The sequence below is a fragment of the Ailuropoda melanoleuca genome, chromosome 6 (genome assembly GCF_002007445.2).
Source record: "Ailuropoda melanoleuca isolate Jingjing chromosome 6, ASM200744v2, whole genome shotgun sequence".
NCBI lineage: Eukaryota > Metazoa > Chordata > Mammalia > Carnivora > Ursidae > Ailuropoda > Ailuropoda melanoleuca.
This window is the reverse complement of record NC_048223.1, coordinates 38,390,408-38,408,393: the sequence shown is the minus strand read 5'-3', so window position 1 is coordinate 38,408,393 and position 17,986 is coordinate 38,390,408. Positions and strand designations below refer to the sequence as shown.

Genomic DNA, 17,986 nt, shown 5'->3' with positions numbered 1-17,986 from the left:
ATATGTAAGGCCCTCCATAATCCAGTGCCTCTACCCATCCTGACCCCACACCCCCCTCACTCCTTACACCCACCTAAGTCTCACCATCTTGTAAGACCACCGCCAAACCTTCCCTGACTTCACTTTCATAGTCAGCTCCCTCCTCTGAAGCTCTGTGCATTCCTTAAGCCAACACTTCATGTGAATGCTTGAGACCAGATACTGACACTTGGCTGCAGAACATCTGGTCTACCCTTCAGTACATCTCACTATTAATGATACTAGGCACCACAGATTTGGGGAACCAGTTCCCAGCACTAACATCCAACACAAGTACCAAGTCTCAGTCTGCCAGCTCTCCCTGTAGACGACTGAGTGTTACTCCTCTCAGCTCTGGTAGACATCACACCCCAGACCTCATAAAGAGATTAAATAAGAGAGATAGAAGGAAGCACAATCACAGACATCCATTTGCTACAAGGAAATCTGCCAAAGCAGTGTTTATAAAGAGGGACTGATACAGGCAAGGGAGAGCATTTCTTCGGAGTTTGCAATAGCTTCATTTTAGAGGCATGCAAAGAATACCAAACACAGGGTCAGAGATCTCACTTAAATCCCAGTTCTACCAGGCTCTTCCTAGCCATGTGACCTTGGGAGAGTTATAGAATCTCTCTGCACCTCAGTCTCCACATCTGCCCACCATGATACCTCACTCACACTGAAGGTGCCCAGCGTGTCCTTGTTTTCTTCCCTCTCTGAAAGAAAACAGGTCTTGTAACCTTGGATTTCCCCCAAATCCATTGTACATCTCAAGAGCAAAGAGAAAACAATGCTAAATGCGACTCAGCAAGTGAATTTGTCATCCACGTAGTGATTGAAATAGGAAACCAGTAAGAACAGGATAATAAGAGGAACATTCCAGCAAATCGAAGCGTACAGCAATCCTGGGAGGCTAAATGAACTTCCTGCTCACTGATCCTAGGACTCTCTGACTGTTTTGAGCCAGTAACTGCACCGGCATTTTGCTCTTATTGCCTCTAATGGCTTTGGCCCTTGGCAATCCCGTCTCTCATCTGCTTCCACAATTCAGATGAGCTAGCATAACCTGACTCTACAAGGGTCAGGTCTACACTTTATCATGCTGACCAGGCTACCACAATGATGGGAAGTCACATTAATCCAGTTTCCTGCATGATCATTTAATAACACTTTGTTTAGGCTGCTAATCATGGACTTTAGGATCAAGATTTTTAAAAACAGAAGCTATCCTGGTAAAATTAAACTTTTACTTATCTTTTTAAATCAGAACAAAAAGAGTGTACCTCTTCCTAGTCATTTTTAAATCCTAATCCATATGTCTAACAAAGAAAAACTATGTCTGAGGTCAGCACTAACTTTGGATTTCTCACCTTGATTCCTAGAGAGCTATAATGACACATGAGAAAAAGAAATGGGAGAATCATACCAAATCGCTATCAGGCATAAGTAATACCCAATCATTTTTTAAGTATTTATAAATTATGAGTACTAAAAGAAACAGAAATTGGTGTTTCAAAACATCTGACAATAAGCAATTCAACAACAAAAAATGACTAGAAAGAAGTCAATGCATCTAGTGGTGTATAACCCCTTTTCCTGGCAGGGAAGTTCCTCCTAAAATACTTTCCCTTTTATTGACTTCATATTCCTGAGTGGTTTCACCAGATTGATCACGTGTGGCCCCAGGACACAGTGCTGAGAAACTGTTCCCTTCCATTCTTTTGTAGAAGATGAAAAAGGACCAGCTGGAATCATTTTCCCTTTCACTGAGTAATCATTTGTCCTGGGCTTTTTCCAGGGGCTGTTTGGGAACACACTCATTTTGTTCATATGCAGATTATGAGGCAGGAGAAACATTTGTGAACTTACATTTGATTATGCAAACATCCCAAGAAGGGTTTTCTAAACGAATAAAAAATTGGAATGCAGCCTCCAAGTCACTAAGCCTCAAAAATGCTACCGTTTCATAACTTGCAAGCCTGGCCAATGTCCGTATTGATCAAAACCGGAGAAATTAATAAAGGTAAGGTAATAAGATGAACCTGCCATGCTATTTATTGGCCGTCATTGCTGATGACACTTCGGTCTTTAATTAATGCTGTCACTACTTAATCTTTATTACCAACAGCACATCAACCGAGACATCAGAAACAGAGTAATTAAAAAGACCTTTTCCAACTCTCATCTGAGAGGTGCACCTGGTCTGGGTTGTCTTTTAATCTGCTGACCTACTCATGCCAATTTTCCTATGTGCCTCCCAGCTTATTGGCACAAGAACCTTGTATGGTCTCTGAGTGAAAGATATTTGCCAATCCTTGTTATAGCCCACCTAACAGATGCTTGATACTTTTTTCCTAAACTACTCACTGATTTAAAGAAGGAATTTGCTAAACAAATAAACAAAAAGCAGAATCAGACCCATTAATACAGAGAACAAACTCATGGTTGCCAGCGGGGAGGGGTTGGGGGATGGGCAAAATGGGGGAGAGAGGGGGAGGCACAGGCTTCCAGCTATGGATTGCATAAGTCATAGGCATGAAAGATACAACACAGGGAATATAGTCAATGATATTGTCATAGCAATGTACGGTGACAGATGGGAGCTACACTTGTGGTAAGCACAGCATAGCATACAGATTTGTGGAATCACTATGTTGTACATCCAAAACTAATGTAACATTGTGTGTCAACTGTACTTAATTAACAAAAAAAAATCAATGAAGAAAAAGAAGAAAGCACACTGGATACTGACCAGGCAAAACTAATAGTTGCCTATACAACCTTGTTATGGGTGGAATTGTGTCCCCCCACCCTTGAATTCATCTGAAGTCCTAACCCCCAGTCTTTCATAGTGTGACATGATTTTGATAGTTTTTTCACAGAGGCAGTCATGTTCAAATGATGTCCCTGAGATAGGCTGTAATCCAACAAGACTGGTATCCTTATAAGGAGGTTAAGCTTGGACACAGACAATCATACAGGGAGAATACCAAGTGAACATGAAGATGGTCATCCATAAGCCAAGAAGAGAGGCCTACACCAGCTCCTTCCCCCACAGCCCTCAGAAGGAACCATCCCTGCCAGCATTGGATTTCAGACTTCAAGCCTCCATAACCAGGAGACAACAAATTTCTGTTGTTTAACCCCCCCCCCAAAAAAAGAACTTTACTCTCCCAGCTACTTTGGAGTTGTGATGAGTTAGTTAGAAGAGGCTTTTAGAGTGAACAAGCTTACATATCTCCTCACTTCCAAAGCTCCTCCCAACCCCCTCGGTAGTACTCCTCCTCCCACCCTTGCATTTCCCCGCACCCTGATCCCCTGATCTCGTCCTGCACGCACTACGACCCACCCCATCACCACATCACACTTCTCATTTCCCCTTCTGCTGGTTTTATTTTGTCTGAAGAATCTTCATGCTCCATGCAAGCCAGAAAGCATTTTCTGCTCTCCCCAAACATCTCAGGACACCCCATGACAAAGAGAACTGATGACCAAGGGAGGAACTTTTCCCCACTGTCACTAATGTGCCTCCTTTGGCGTCCAACTAAACGGCTAAGCCAGCAGCTCCCATCCCCGATGTACTGTGTTCCACAGGGTAGGACTTCTCACGTGTTAGTGTGCACACACACCACCTGGGGACTGCGTTCATGTACAGGAACTAATTCAGCCAGTCAAGGTTTAGGATCGGTCCTGAGATTCTGCGTCTCTAACAAGGTCCCAAGTGATGCCTGTGTTGTTGGCTCATGGACCACACCTTGAGAAACACAGATACAGAGACAAGTTCCAGTGCATCCTTCTGGGAATGCCAGTCACTTATAAGCAATTTCAAAGCGGCCCATAAACCAACTCCTTAAAGTAGTATTACAACCCACAGCACTTTTATTTTCACAATATGTGTAAGGAACATATGGTATGTCATTAAAACATGACATCACTGGTGCAGTGCAACAGAAAGTCCTGTCAGAATTTCCTTGCCTGAGATTTCACTTAAGTACAGCAAACAGAAGTGAAGGAGGGAATGACCATTTCGACGACCCAGAGTGGTCCCGGCCCTCACCGAGGAACTTGTTGGAAATGTAGATTTTCAGGCCTCACCCCAGACCTACAGGATCAGATTCTGCAATTTAACAGGTGGTCTGATGCATATGGAAGTTTAAGAAGCACTGCTACAAACTACCTCTCACATCGCCAAAGTGGCAAGCGGAACCAAAACACTCAGACCATGACGGGGGAGATCACTAAGTCCTTGCACTAGTGCATATTCCTTTGATTAATCCTGAAATCATGGCAGCATGACCCAATCAAATCCAGCGTGGGATCCAGGGGTGGCTCTGGCCCAGGGGTGGGTTTATTTCTCTGGAATCTACATGCGCCGGCTGCCGAACAGGCAGGCAAGGGAGTGAGTGAAGGGAGAAGGGGGTGTTTCGTGCACAGGCCCCAGATACCTGGGAGGAAGTAAGAAGATAAGAGACAGTGACAAAAGAGGCAGTGGAATGGCATCTGCAACCTGCTCTCTTGATCCTTGGAGCATAGGATCAATGAGGGACCCTAAAGGAGTTGGGTTTCAAAAGCCTGTGTGAGGCTCTGGGACCCAAGTGAAAAGGCACAAGAATAAGCAAAGGTAGCCACCCCACCTTCCCCAGCACAGCAGATGAAGGCAATGCAGGGCCTTGGGGACACATTGACAGCAGGGGTGGAGGGGTGAGGAGTGACTTAACCTCTGGAAAAAGAATAGGAGCTGCAGTGTACCTGAGCACAGGTGACATCCTGTTCTGGGGCCTCGGAGGACCCTGGCTGAGGTCCCATGTAGGCCAGTGAGGCCACTGGAACTCCAAGCCGGGCATTAATATTAACGTGGCCTCATTTGCTCCCTGGGCTGATGAGGCCTCAGACATTCCAGGGACCACAAGAATAACCATTTCTTTTCAACAGGTTTTCCTCCAGATGAACCCTTCTCCTGCTTTCCAGTGGTTTCATCACATGAAGCCTTTATGCTCCTCTTTTCCCCTTCAGCTCTGGGTTTGCTGAGACTCACCAGATGCGGCCCTTTCGCTAATGTTGTGCCTCTTTGTGACATCCAATGTTGGGTTGCTTTGACGGAAGCTTCCCCTGGGGACAGCTTATCTTTCTGTCTCACCCCTGCGTTTACTGCTTCCTCCCAACACACCCCAACTCACCCACGATTTCATCCTTGGGGTGTCACCTCTCACTCAGTAAAATTCCAACAGGGCATGGCTCCCAGGCTGGGCTATTGTTTTCTATGACCTGAATTTTTATTCCCAATTGTCTGCTGTGGCCCAAGAAACTTGATTTGGGCTGAATTTTGCTTTTCTCAGTCCTGTTCAGGGAGGTCTTTGGAAGGAGAAAGTACAGTCTCCAGCTAACTTGATGCCTCCAAGACCTTATATTTTCCTTTTTCTGGCTGGTAATCACACCCAAGGGCCTTCCTCAGACCACCAGTCTCCAATGGCCTGTGTCGTAGCAACATCTACACACTGGGCTGGCTAGAGCCACACTGTAGTCCATTTCTATAGGGGAAGCCCCAAAAAGAATTCTACAAGCAAACTCCCATCTTCTTTTTTCTAGAGAAACTGAGCATATCTATTCCATTTCTGCATCTTCATGCTTTGGTTTGGATGGATCTCAGATTGATGTGGAGACACTGGGAACATTTGAACCATCGGAAAGTGCCTGGCCCTGCAGACACTGAACCCTGGTTAATCAGCTGCTTATCTGTGGGGCCAGTGGACACCTCCACTAAGCATTATTATTATACAGGCCAAAGGAGGCAAAGAGCCCGTGGATTCCTTAAAAAGCACTTTTTAAATGAGGTTGACCTCTTGATAAGACAACCACCATGTACAACATATAATTAAATAGCAAACAAGTAAAACAACTTAAAAGGAAATGTTTCCCAAAAAATACATAGTTTTCCCTTATATTCAGGAACAACAACATATTTGGAAAAGTACTGGGGCCTTTTACATAAAATAATGATAAGAGAATACTATGAATTATTTTATGCCAATAAAGAACACAACTTAATAAAATGGATGGATTTCATTAAAGATACATATTACCAAAGTTCCCTCAGGAAGAAATAACCTGAGTAGCTCCACTGTGCTTTTTGTCTGAGGTTTGGGTACATCAGACGGAGGAATAACTTTCCATAAATATTGAAGACATGGTCATTACACAATGGATCGTGTTTACTGGTAAAAATTCTCAGAAATTGCTTATGTTGAAATACACATCCTTTGTAAGCAAAAGTAATGCCTTGGATCCATTCTAAGAAGGATGCAAAGGGAATCCTAAGGAGGATGTGTGGGAGTAGAGACTGTGTGGGTGAAACTCTGTGTATGTTAGAACCAAAAGGCCAATAACCCAACACCCTCAATTTTTAGATACAAACGTAGACAAGAGAGGATATGCAATGGGCCCAAGGCCACACAGCCAATTAGCGACAACAAAAACAATCAATGGCCTCAGAAAAATTTAGGGGTGTCATTTGTAACCGCGGAACAAAGCAAAGCTCGTGGGACCAATGAGAGGAAACAGAGCAGGATGCCAACTCATCAACAGGACCTAAGCAAAGCAGCCTCAGTTTAACTCTGCCCTAATTGTTAAGGCAGTCAGCATCCCAACTGGGCAAAATGAACTCACACAGTGTTCCTGCAGCTGGCAATAAACAAGTGAGCTTTTCCCTGATATCCCCGTAGACAGGATGATCTAAAAACACAACTCCCCAAAGTGTATTAAGATTCCAAACAGAGTGCTGTTGGGGTAAAGCAGATTAAAGTACAAACTTTTCTTCATTTAAGGAATTCAAACTGGGTTTGGTTTTCCTCTAACCTAAAAGTAAGGAGGTCCATGTGCCAAGACCCTGAGCTGCAACAGGCACCATAAAGCTCTGGCAGTGGGCCCAGTACCCACTCTGAGAGCCAGAACCAAGAGGGACCTTGCCTTCATCCCTGCTGGCAGAGTACCCAGTGGTCCTTGCTGCCATAGGGGCCTGCATGGCCACCACCAGTCTGGTCTCCCAAGATGGCTGTGAAGACTGTAACAAGATGACAGGCATAAGGTCACCTGCATATGTAAACACTCAGTACATCATGGTTAAATCACACTGACAACAGTGGCACCAAGGCAAGCCAGCTCCTCTGCTAAGAAGCCAACCTCGGGGGCGCCTGGGTGGCTCAGTTGGTTGGGCATCTGACTCTTGACTTTGGCTCAGGTCATGATCTCGGGGTCGTGGGGGCTCCACGCTCAGCAGGGAGTCTGCCTGAGATTCTCTTCCTCTGCTCCTCTCACGCTCGTGTGGGTGCACAGGCACACACTCTGTCACTCTCTCTCTAAAATAAATAAATAAATCTTAAAATAGAAAAAAAAAAAAAGAAACCAAACTCAGTGGGCAGAAATGTGTACAGTTCCTTCAAAGAGCCCAACTGTTGCATGTAGGTCTTTTGAGAGCATCACTTTTATCAAAGATTGGTGCCTTCAGAACCTTGATAGGAGTAAACCTTGGCAGTTTCTGCGGTTAAGCTTCTTCAGGATCCCTTGGAATGCGCTCTTTTGACATTTGCCAAAAATATATCATTGGCAAGGATGATGTCTACTAAATAAATGGACCTTGCTTGGCAAGATTCCAAGCACACGGACCTAATGCCAGGCAGGTGGTAGGCTGGCAATAAACAGGTGTTGCATGAAAGAACCCAACAGATCCATAATCATGTTAATGACAACAACCTATCAGTTGAGTCCACAATTATCAGGAAGTTACACAATGACCAAAGCAATCCTACACCTTCCATCTGTTTCTGCCCCCAAATCTATCTAAAGCTACTCAGTCATCCACGTTCTATAGGGCCAGCACAGTCATGGACGCAGAGGCCCAACTCGATCCCCCTACCAGGAGGTGGACCCCACCTACCAGTTCTTATGAACGTTGGCTGTAAAAGGGTCATCACTACTCTAGTTTTCAGAATTACCCTCTGTTGACTAGGACCCCCACCCAGGAGGTTACACAGCCACCTCCACCTTCGAAAGTGCAGCCCACAGTCAGTGACTGATGGGGACAGGGAAGGGTACCAAAGACCAGTCCCTCACCTAGGGGGCCCAGCTCTGTGTGCAGTGCATGCTCCAGAACTCCCGTGGTTTTGAGCTGAGGTTGTCTCCAGCGGAGACCACATCCTTGTTTAGCTGTGTCCCCTGCTCCCCTTGTCCTCCCTAACTCCCTTCTCCTGACAGCTCTCCCCTCAAAATCATATACACAAGGATCCCAAACTCGGGCTCTGCTTCTAGGGAACATGAACCCACACCATTGCCTAAAATTATGAAAGGCCTTTAAATCTCAAAATAAGAATGAACACTGAGTGTTTTATAACATGTTTTTTTCAAATTCATTCGTAGAAGCCAATCCATCTTTCATGTTTCATTAAAAACAAAAGGTAATTAATTACCCAGAGATGCTTAGAGTGTCTTCAAAGTATTGCTGTCACACACACCAACCTTCTTACCTTTGAACTGGTCTGCAATCGATCATCTAATATCATTTCTCCAAGAGGCCTTCCATGAAGACCCTCAACCGTTCCATCCCCCTCACTCACCAGCCCTGTGGCTGCTTCCCTCCCAGCTTACCACTACTGGTGTTACAATATTTACCTGATGCTCTAACCCCTGTCTCCCAGCCCTCCAGCTCTGTACTGGCTAATACAATAGCCACCGGCTACATGGGGCTGTTTGCAATTTCAATTTAAACTTATTAAAATTACTGTGCCTAGGGTGGGTGGCCTGGGAGACCCTCAGTAAATAAATGTGAGTGAATGAAAAGAACAGTGTGTGGTGATCATCAGTGATTTCCCAATATCTAATTTGTAACTTTTACACTAAAAACTGGTATTTTCAAGGGTGGGGAAAGAACTGTAAGAACCTTCAAGAAAGAGTTCCTTAAAAAGCACAAAGGATATGACTGTTACTAGTTGAATTTTGAGCGATGGTAGTTAATTGTAGGTTAAGAAAGCACAATGCCAGCCTCCAGATCGAGGCAGTCGGCTAGCCAGAAACTGCTGAGAATTTTTGACTGTTATTCAAGGCAGCATAGAGAATATAAAACTTTCCTCTTTTTTTCCCCCTGGGACGGGCAGGTATGTAAAAGTCCACTCCCTCCTCCCAACAGAATAAAAACCCATAATGTATGTTTTTTTCTTTGTTAACATCTTCACTTAAGACTACTTAAAAGCCCACACATCCTGTTTATGACCAAGCAAACATGGGGGTGGGGAGGGCAAGATAAAGAGAGATATCACTCTGTCTCCCTACCCATCTCCTCTCCACCTCTCCACCAACACTCTACTTTCCTTTCTAAGAAAACAGCTTCACAAAGACACCTACTTTGTACTCATGATGCAGAAAGCAAGCTAAAAAAGAGAACCAGGCAGCCTCTGCTGTCTTTGCTTTGTAATATAGACAAAGCAACTCGGAAAAAAAGCAAATAACTAACAAATGTTCCTGGGAACATGGGAACCCCAGGGGTCTTTCAACTGGTTCTCAGATTTTTTTCATTTGTTCTTTATTTCTCCTTAATGTGAGTGTGGACTCCTGTTTCCCTTTTACACCATGGGACATCTCGGGAAAATACCATCTTGAAAACCAATAAGACATCTTCAGCTATGCCATTCTTGTAGAAAATGATCAACACCTTTGAATTCTAAATTAATACTAATGGATTTAAAGAGAAAGCACCCCAAGGTTCAAAAGCCAGCACACAGCAGACTTAAAATTTTGCTCAGGAGCTTCCTTTAAATTACATTCCTGAGAAGGTCTGCAACCCTTGGTCATCGGTTGACTCCAAGTTCCAAAAAGGTAAAGGAGCTTCAATCTAATGCACTCAATTGCTTTCTGTCTCCTTTTCCTTCTTAAATTAATATGGCCAATGATTTTGGTTTTCTTGACTCAAACACAAGGTGAGACCCTGACCAGGGCTGTGTGTTCTTTTATTTTGCTCTACATTAACAGCTGACATCCTAGGCCTGTCTTGAGCCTCAATGAAGGTCACTGACATCATCTTTGTATCCAGACTCACAATATAAACATGCTACTACTAACAAGTGTCAATCATCTAAGGGAAGACTATGATGTTGGGGCTAGTGATGCCTAGTGCCAGTCAGAGACACGGACAAGCAAATTTAAATGATTTTACATTCCAGAATGTGAAGTCTTAGTCAATTAAACATATCAGTTCTTCCCAGGGCGCCTAGGTGGCTCAGTTGGTTAAGTGTCCAACTCATGATTTCGGCTCAGACCATGATCTCAGGGTAGTGAGATCAAGTCCCACATCGGGCTTCATGCTGGGCATGAAGCCTGCTTGGGATTCTCCCTCTCCCTACTCTCCCCACCCCATTTGCATGTTCCCTCCCACTCTCTCTCTCTCAAAAAAAAAAAAAACACAACAACAACAACAACAGTTCTTCCCAATTGTAATTTGTAGGTTTGATGCCATTTAAGTACTGATGCAATTTTTGAGGGAGGACAGGAGAGAGATGAGAATAAGTAATGAAGATAGTAAAATATATTATGGAGCTCCACTTCCAAGATCTTGGTCCTTACACAAGAATAGCTGGATTTTAGGAAAAAAGAAAATTGTAGCCCCAAAATAGATACCACTTCTTGTGAGAATTTAATGTATAATATAAGATCATTACAAACTAATCAGGAAGGTAAGAATCATTTTTATTCAATATTAAAACAATTGGTTAATAACTGGAAGTAAAATGAATTTGTATTCCAGATGACTTAAAAGCCAAAGAAACACACAAATAAATTGTACTTTAATATTAATCAAACCACAGAAGAGAGAATGAGTTTGGACACTGGAAGCATTAAAGGAGGTCACAGGTGTAAGATCCCGAGCTTTCAGGCATCAGTACAGGATGGGAAAATGGAGGATGGACTGACTTCGAGTGTTGGCACCCCACAGGTACAGTGTTGATGCCACATGGTAGGTAGGTAGGGGCTGCAACTGATACATGCCAAGCTCAGTAGCTACCATAAGAAGAGTTCTTGCCCATGTGAATTCCATGTGGACTGAGCAGCCCTCCTCTATCTCTGACCCTCCAAGGGGAATGGACACAATGGCAGTGCCCTGGCTCTTATCTGCTCTGCAAGAGAAACGACACACAGCACTTCTACCCATAGTCCAGTGGCCCCAGGCAACCCAAAAGGGTCTTGGGTTGGACCCTCCCAAAAGCAGAGCTTGGGGTGAGGATTTGAGTTGAGTTGGGAGGTGATCCCGGGAAGCGCTGGAGGAGGGTAAAGCAATGAGGACCTACAGCAGCATGGGCGAGCTGGTCGCTGCTATGGACAACCTGGGCTTAGCTCAGAGAGGAACCTTCTGGGAGAATGGGTAAAACATGGCCAAGGGTTGTCTCACCAGAGGGGCAAGGTAACTTTGATATTTATCCACCCATTCCCCTCCATGAGGGGTTGAGGGTGGCTTCCAGGGGCGTTAACTCCCCAGCACTCCTGGCTTTCTTCAAGAATGGGCGAGCCATTCCCCTACAGCCAGAAAAAGCCCTCAAATGGGGTTGCAGTGGATTGCAGGGGAACCATAAGAACAGGAGGTAAGGCCAGGGCTGATAGTTAGCGTCTGCTAAAGAAGGGGAGCACATGGATATTGGGGGAGCATGAGCTGTCTGCCACAGATGGAGAGACCCAAGGATTCTGGTTATACCCAATCTAAAATCAACACAGCATCTGAACTAGATTGAACAACCAGCTCCACCCAACCCATTCCCCGAATAGACTTTCCAAAAACGAGGCCACTGTGGCCAAGACAGCTACTCCTCCGAACAGCCCTGAGGCCTAACGGTGGCTTTCAAATGTGCCCTGGACTAGTTCGTGGGTGTGGAGCCAGCCCTTAGGAGCAATGCTCCGCTAGTCTGGGGGGATTCCAACATGAAAAGACACAGTGCCTGTCCTCCCATAGCGTGTGGTATCTGGGGGTGACCGGTCAGAACTTGCTTACTGACCATTTGTCCCAAGTTCCAAAGAGATGCAGTTGGGCTGTGGGTCCCCTGGAGGACATCAGAAGCTCGGCCTCGAAGGTGATGGCTGTGCCGAGGCCAAGAGAGGAGTAGCAGTTGGTGGTGAGTGGGAGCACGCAGAATGGAAGCCGTTTCTGGCGGCTTGCTCCTGAGGCGGCCATCGGGGTATGTTAGGTTAATAATTCACGCAAACAGGAAACACCAGGTTACATTTTAAATTATTTCATGCTGATAACTTTAATTAATATAAGATCTCACTCTGGCCACCACAGAGATCTGCTTTCAGCTTGCAACATTTTATTTGTGTGTCTGTCCGGGTGCCCTCGAGTTCTCTGCCCTCAGCTTCCCCAGAGGGCAGAGTGTCCAGATTCCTTGTTACATAATTACCTGGAGATCATTGAACCTGAGCCGCTGCCTGTTCTCTCCTCAGAGAATTTTGAGTATCTCTGTCCAAAAACACCAGACTTGGTGCTCTTAAACACTGAAGGCAGAAACATGGAGAAGACACAAAGTATGTGCCTAATTAGGCCACAGAGAACCTGCTCCAGTGGGTCAAGAGCAGCAGGCACAACAGAAAGTCTAACAAAGCCAATCGTATCATCCAAACGATTAACGAAAAGTCCTGGAGAGGAAAAAACAGACACTGCAAGACACTCCAGTTCCTCAGAAATCAGTTCCGGAAAACTCAAGTCAGTCAGGAAAGATGGGATGACGAATGTGGGTAGACCAGCTCCGGCCTGGAGCTCTTCTGTGCTTCCCGTGGACTTGGGTGGGTTTCCATGGTCAGTGGCACCGTCAGCCACTCCAACCCCATGGCAATGGGCCATCTCTGACTCCTCATCCCTCCCCTTACCTCCCACAGCCAATCTCTGAGTCCTACGGATTCCACCTCCCAAATCTCTCTCAAATCTGGCACCTCCTCTCCGTTCCCTTAACTACTTACTGCCTCGGTGCCTACCCTCAGGACATGGGACCTGAACCCCCTGTCTCTGGCCTTCCTCCCAACCCCCCACCTACCCACGCCTGGGCAAGCGATGTCTCTGAGCCATAAAGCTGGTCACCTGTCTCCTTCATGAAACATTCCAGGGGTTTTTCCACCTGCTTCTCAAATTCCCGAGGATCCTCAGCACATTCTAGGGGATTTGCAGGTTCTCTCAAATTATGTTTGTTTACCTGTGTGCTTCCATTTCCATGATAATCTTTTTAAAGATGATCCATAGAAAATCAACAGAAACATATTCTGGATCATGTGAACAACCATGTGATGGCCAAGTGCTGCCACATCGTTTCATGGAGTATATTCATGCACTTATGATACACTTGGTGACCAGTATTTTAACTGTCATGGGCCAATAAGAAAGTAATAAATTAGACTTAACATAGAGAACTTAACATAGAGAACATGGGCCAATAAGAAAGTAATAAATTAGACTTAACATAGAGAACTAATGAGAACTGAACCATCAGGCAACCCACGTGGCACGCACATAGCACACCAAATTCTCAAGACCTGAACAGTTGTTTTTAGAATCAGATACAGTGATTTCATTGTAGCAAAAATAACTTTATCCATCACACAAATTTCTCGATTTGTAGCTGTGTTGATATTTTACATATATATTTGTTTTGGTTTTACAGTCTTATGCAAGCCCCAAGCATAGAGTATAGTCCTATTTCATGCTACTACATCTTTGAACTGCATTATAATAAAAATAATTTAAGCCGCCACTAGGAATCTACAACATTTTGTTTCTTTTAAAGGCATTCACATGTTACTCCCATTTGAGAAGCTCTGCCTTTCGGGATGAGGCTTAAGGTCCATAACAAGGCCTATGTTGGAGAGACAGTGCTGTTCTTTGAACTTTCCATCCACACACGCCACCCCCCACCCTTTCCCAGCCCCCTCACAGTGAGGTCTGACCAACGGGCTATGGTCACAAGCAGCAAGGCATCAGTTCCAGAGCGAAGCACAGAGGAGTCAGAGAGCAATTCTCCCATGATCTCCTACACTGGTGACTACAGAGGCCACATTTTCCAAATGGCGTGTCTGCAAGGTGGGCAAAGCTCTGCCAACTTGGCCCTCTGCTGGCCTGGAGGGACACAGAGTGTGAGTGACGGGTAACCTTGGTCAGGTTCAGCTATGAGGATGGTTTAGTTGATTTGTTACTGCAGCAGAACTGAGCCTATCCTGACTAACACATTCTCGGGAATGGAGCTCAGTCTCCCTGCTTAAGCCCTTCTCATCGTTCTCATGCTCCAAACAGCTTAGTTCATTGACCTGAACATACCAAGTTGTCTCATGACATCCTACCTTTGCATATGCTGTTCCTTAATCCTAGAATGCCAGCCCCCTTACTGTTCTGCTCTCCTCCCCCAGCCCACCACTGTGATACATCCTTCAAAACCCAGGTCAGATATAACTACCAGTAGGAAGTCTTCCTCCTTCTTCCTCCCATCTGATCCCCATCACCATTACCCATAGACTGTACAGAATGCTTGTCTTACCATGTAAAAATCACACGTTCACATGCCTGTCCCCACCCTACCCCCAACCACACTGTGACAAGGTCAGCAGCTTCCTCATCTAGACCAGCATGCAGGGAGAATAGGCACCATTTGGCCGTTTGTCCAGGAAGAGCTTCCTCCAGAGGGCTGGTCTCAGGCACTTGAGGGAAGTTAGATCCATCACCCCTGCAGGGAACAAGTCCCACCTGTCTCTTCCCCAGCAACAGACCAGATCTGCTCAGGAGGCCCAACCCTGCCCCATCACCTCCTCAAGCACAATGCTCCTCAGTCCTAAGAGGGGCCTAGGACCTAGTACTCGAAGTGTGGTCTCCAAACAAGTAACACTTACAGAACTTAGGGGCTGGTGAGAAAAGCAGAATCTCAGGGCCCACCCCAACCTCCTGGATCAGAATCTGCATTTTAACAAGATCCCTAGATGAGTCATATGCCTAAGAATATTTGAGAAGCACTAGCCCAAGGCACCCAAATAGAATCTCTTCAGCCTAAAAAGTAACTTTAATATAATACTTTCCATTTGCAATAATATCTGTTAAGCACCTTACATCACTAAATCCCCAGAATAATTTGATCATGCCCATTTTAGCAATGAGGAAATGGAGGCTCAGAGTAGTTGCATACCCTGCCAAGGACCACACAGCTTTGAAGTGATTTGGTGGCAGTCCCGATGAACTCAAGAGCTCTAACCCCCATAACTACACACTACAAGGCACCCTGCCGTTTGCCAAGTTCTGTAAATGCTTAGCCTTCCAGACCAACCCAAGCACCTCTGAAGACCTCCTTGTCCCCTCGTACAACCACTGAACTGATTCTCTCTATCCCATCACTTACTGCCTACACCACAAAGCCTCCATACACACCACCGTCCCTGAAAGACTGCCTGTTGTCCCTGGGTACTGATTTTATGGACTTGCTCAGTAATTGTCTGATGAGTCAATGAAAATATTTCCCCTTTGATCATCAAACAACCTCTGAGGTCAGCTCGACAACTATTATTAAATAAAGAAAGTTGAAGACACTGACATTCCCAGGACATTTAGTGACTGGTCCCCAGGTCACCAGGAAGCCGCAGCATCTGGGGTGGAACTCCACTCCCTGATCGCCAGTACGAATGTCTTCTTCCCCACTTTTTCACTCTCCCTGAGTTTCCCTCTCCTGACCTACATTACCAGGCAGTTAACAAAACATCCTTTCCAAAGAACTACCCCACATATGCATCTTCAAAAGGGGCTCTGCTTCACCACCAGAAGGGCCACATTTAGACTTTAGCGGGAGGCCACCAAAGGAAAAGGTGGGAAAACCGTGGGTACCACAGACAATGAACCTAGCACTGAAGCTTGACGGTCCGGCATTTCTCTCTCCAAGCTTTGCCCACAGCCTGGCCACCATAAACTAAGACTTCATCTCTGTTATTCTGGGGGCGTCCTGGGGTTCTCATGTGGAGACTCCCTTCCCACACTTTTTTAGCTCACCATCAAAGAACACGACTCAAAGACCTTTTAAACCTAAATGAAGTGAGTTACAGAGCATCTTTCAGCCATCGTTTTCTCTTCTCCTTTCTTTTCCAGTGAAGCATTCTATCCACCACCCAAAGCAATTCAAATATTAAGTTGAAATGCTTTTCCAAATTTGGGCTGCCAGGCAACCCCAACACGCCTTTCCTTTGTTATTTCCCGCAGCCCTTGCTTCTTGCTCCCTTGCCCAGTAAGGAAAAGCCCAGTACTTAGCAACCTCTTCCTCTAGATGCCTTATTGGTTGTGATGGTGATTGTCAGCTCAGCACCAGCCCACCAGACCACCTCTCCAGGCAGTAACCCAGACTGACCTCACAGTGCTTAACATAGTCACCGAAGCACAGGACCATCTAATGCCAAGACGCTTGGTAAAACCCAGAGATGGCAGGAGGACCAGCTTCCATTTGACCACTGTCGTCTTAGACAAAACACGGAGTAAAGGGAGGAAATGGAATCCACGGGGAGGAGTGAGGTGAAGAGATGACTAACACTGGAGATGAATAACAACTGAGTTCCCTCCACAACCTCTCCTCACCCCCCCACCCCCAACTCCCAGCAGGCGGATCTGCGAGAAGGTGTCCCCAGCCGCCTCTGCCCAGCCCTGGCGCAGTCTTCTCTCCACCTCCCAACGCCTCGCCCCCAGAGCCAGACGTAGAAGGCAGTGTAAATGCGGTCTTAGATTTGAAATTAAGCGATGGGAGATTTCACGAACTCATTTTTTTTCCTGTTAATTCCCAAAAGCTTTGCCGGTAGTCTTTATCCTAATGGTCTTTCGTTCCTCTGTGTGTTTCCTTACCTAGTTCTAAGGGATTTCCTTTCTTTTAGCTCGGTCGGAGAGCTCCAGAGACCCGGGTTCAAATCCCAGCTCTACCACTACCAACCCATATGACCTCCGTCGGGCAAGCCAAGGGTTCTGAGAAATGAGGGTAATTCCACCTTCCTTACAGGTTGTGAAAAGGACGGAAGGTGGTCAACTACAGCAAAGCACTTGGCACACTGAGATGCTCAATAAACGTCAGGTGCCTGTGGGGTGCCTGCACTCTTCCACAGCCCCACCGCACCTCGAAGGATGCCCACGCGTTTCCCGAGAAGGCCCCTCTGGCTGGCAACGGAGAGGAAACCAGCTGCGGACAGCATTATGCCCCTATCCCTGAGCGAGTTCCAGCGGGTGTAGACGCGCGCGCACGCACACACACACACATACACACACGCACACACAGCGTTTGGGGCACCCCCCACGGGGCTGGCACGGCGGCCCCACCCCGCACGGAGCGGGGTCTCTGCACCCCCGACCAGCTGGGGCCCGGGTGCGCGGCACTTACCCGGGGCGGGCGGCGCAGGCCGGGCCGGGGGCGGCGGCNCCGCCCGCGCCCGCCTTCTCTCCGCTCCCTCCCGCCGCCCGCCCCGCGCCGCGCCCTGCGACAGCCACCGGGAACGTCTCCGGGGGCGCCGGGCTTAGCAACCGCGCGGCGCCGCAGCCTCGCTCGCCGCGCTGGCCCCGCGTGCGCGCAGCTCTGGGCCCTGGAGGCGGGGCGGGGCGGGCGGGGAACCGGAGCCCACACCCCTACTCCGCCAGCTAGTGACTAGAGGTGGCCCTTGGGGACCCCTGGGCGGTCCCCCAGCTTCCCGCACTCTTTCCCCGCCCTGCGCGCCCTGGAGCCAAGCGGGATCCGGCTTTGAACGTGAGCTTCGCCCACGTTCTCTGTAGGTGGCAAACCAAAGACAGCCTCTGGAACCCCAAAGCCCTTGCTCCTCCTGGCAGTTCCGAGTCCACACTTCCCGCACCACTCCCTCCATCCCACCCCATTCCCACTACTCTAGCATGCTGAGCCCAGGTCCGGAAGCCACCTACATACTGTGGCCCCCTAGATTCAGAGACCTGCTCACACTC

The 17,986-nt window shown here is 46.8% G+C and overlaps 1 protein-coding gene across 1 annotated transcript in view; it reads right to left on the bottom strand.

Moving 5' to 3' along the window:
• DCLK3 (doublecortin like kinase 3) overlaps window positions 1-17,449 on the bottom strand; it is a 51,086-nt gene extending 33,637 nt beyond the window's left edge. Inside the window, exon 1 of the mRNA XM_002914655.4 lies at window positions 17,418-17,449. The gene's annotated coding sequence lies outside the window, so the exon portion shown is untranslated. The remainder of the gene's footprint in view (window positions 1-17,417) is intronic.
• Window positions 17,450-17,986: the final 537 nt, after the last annotated feature.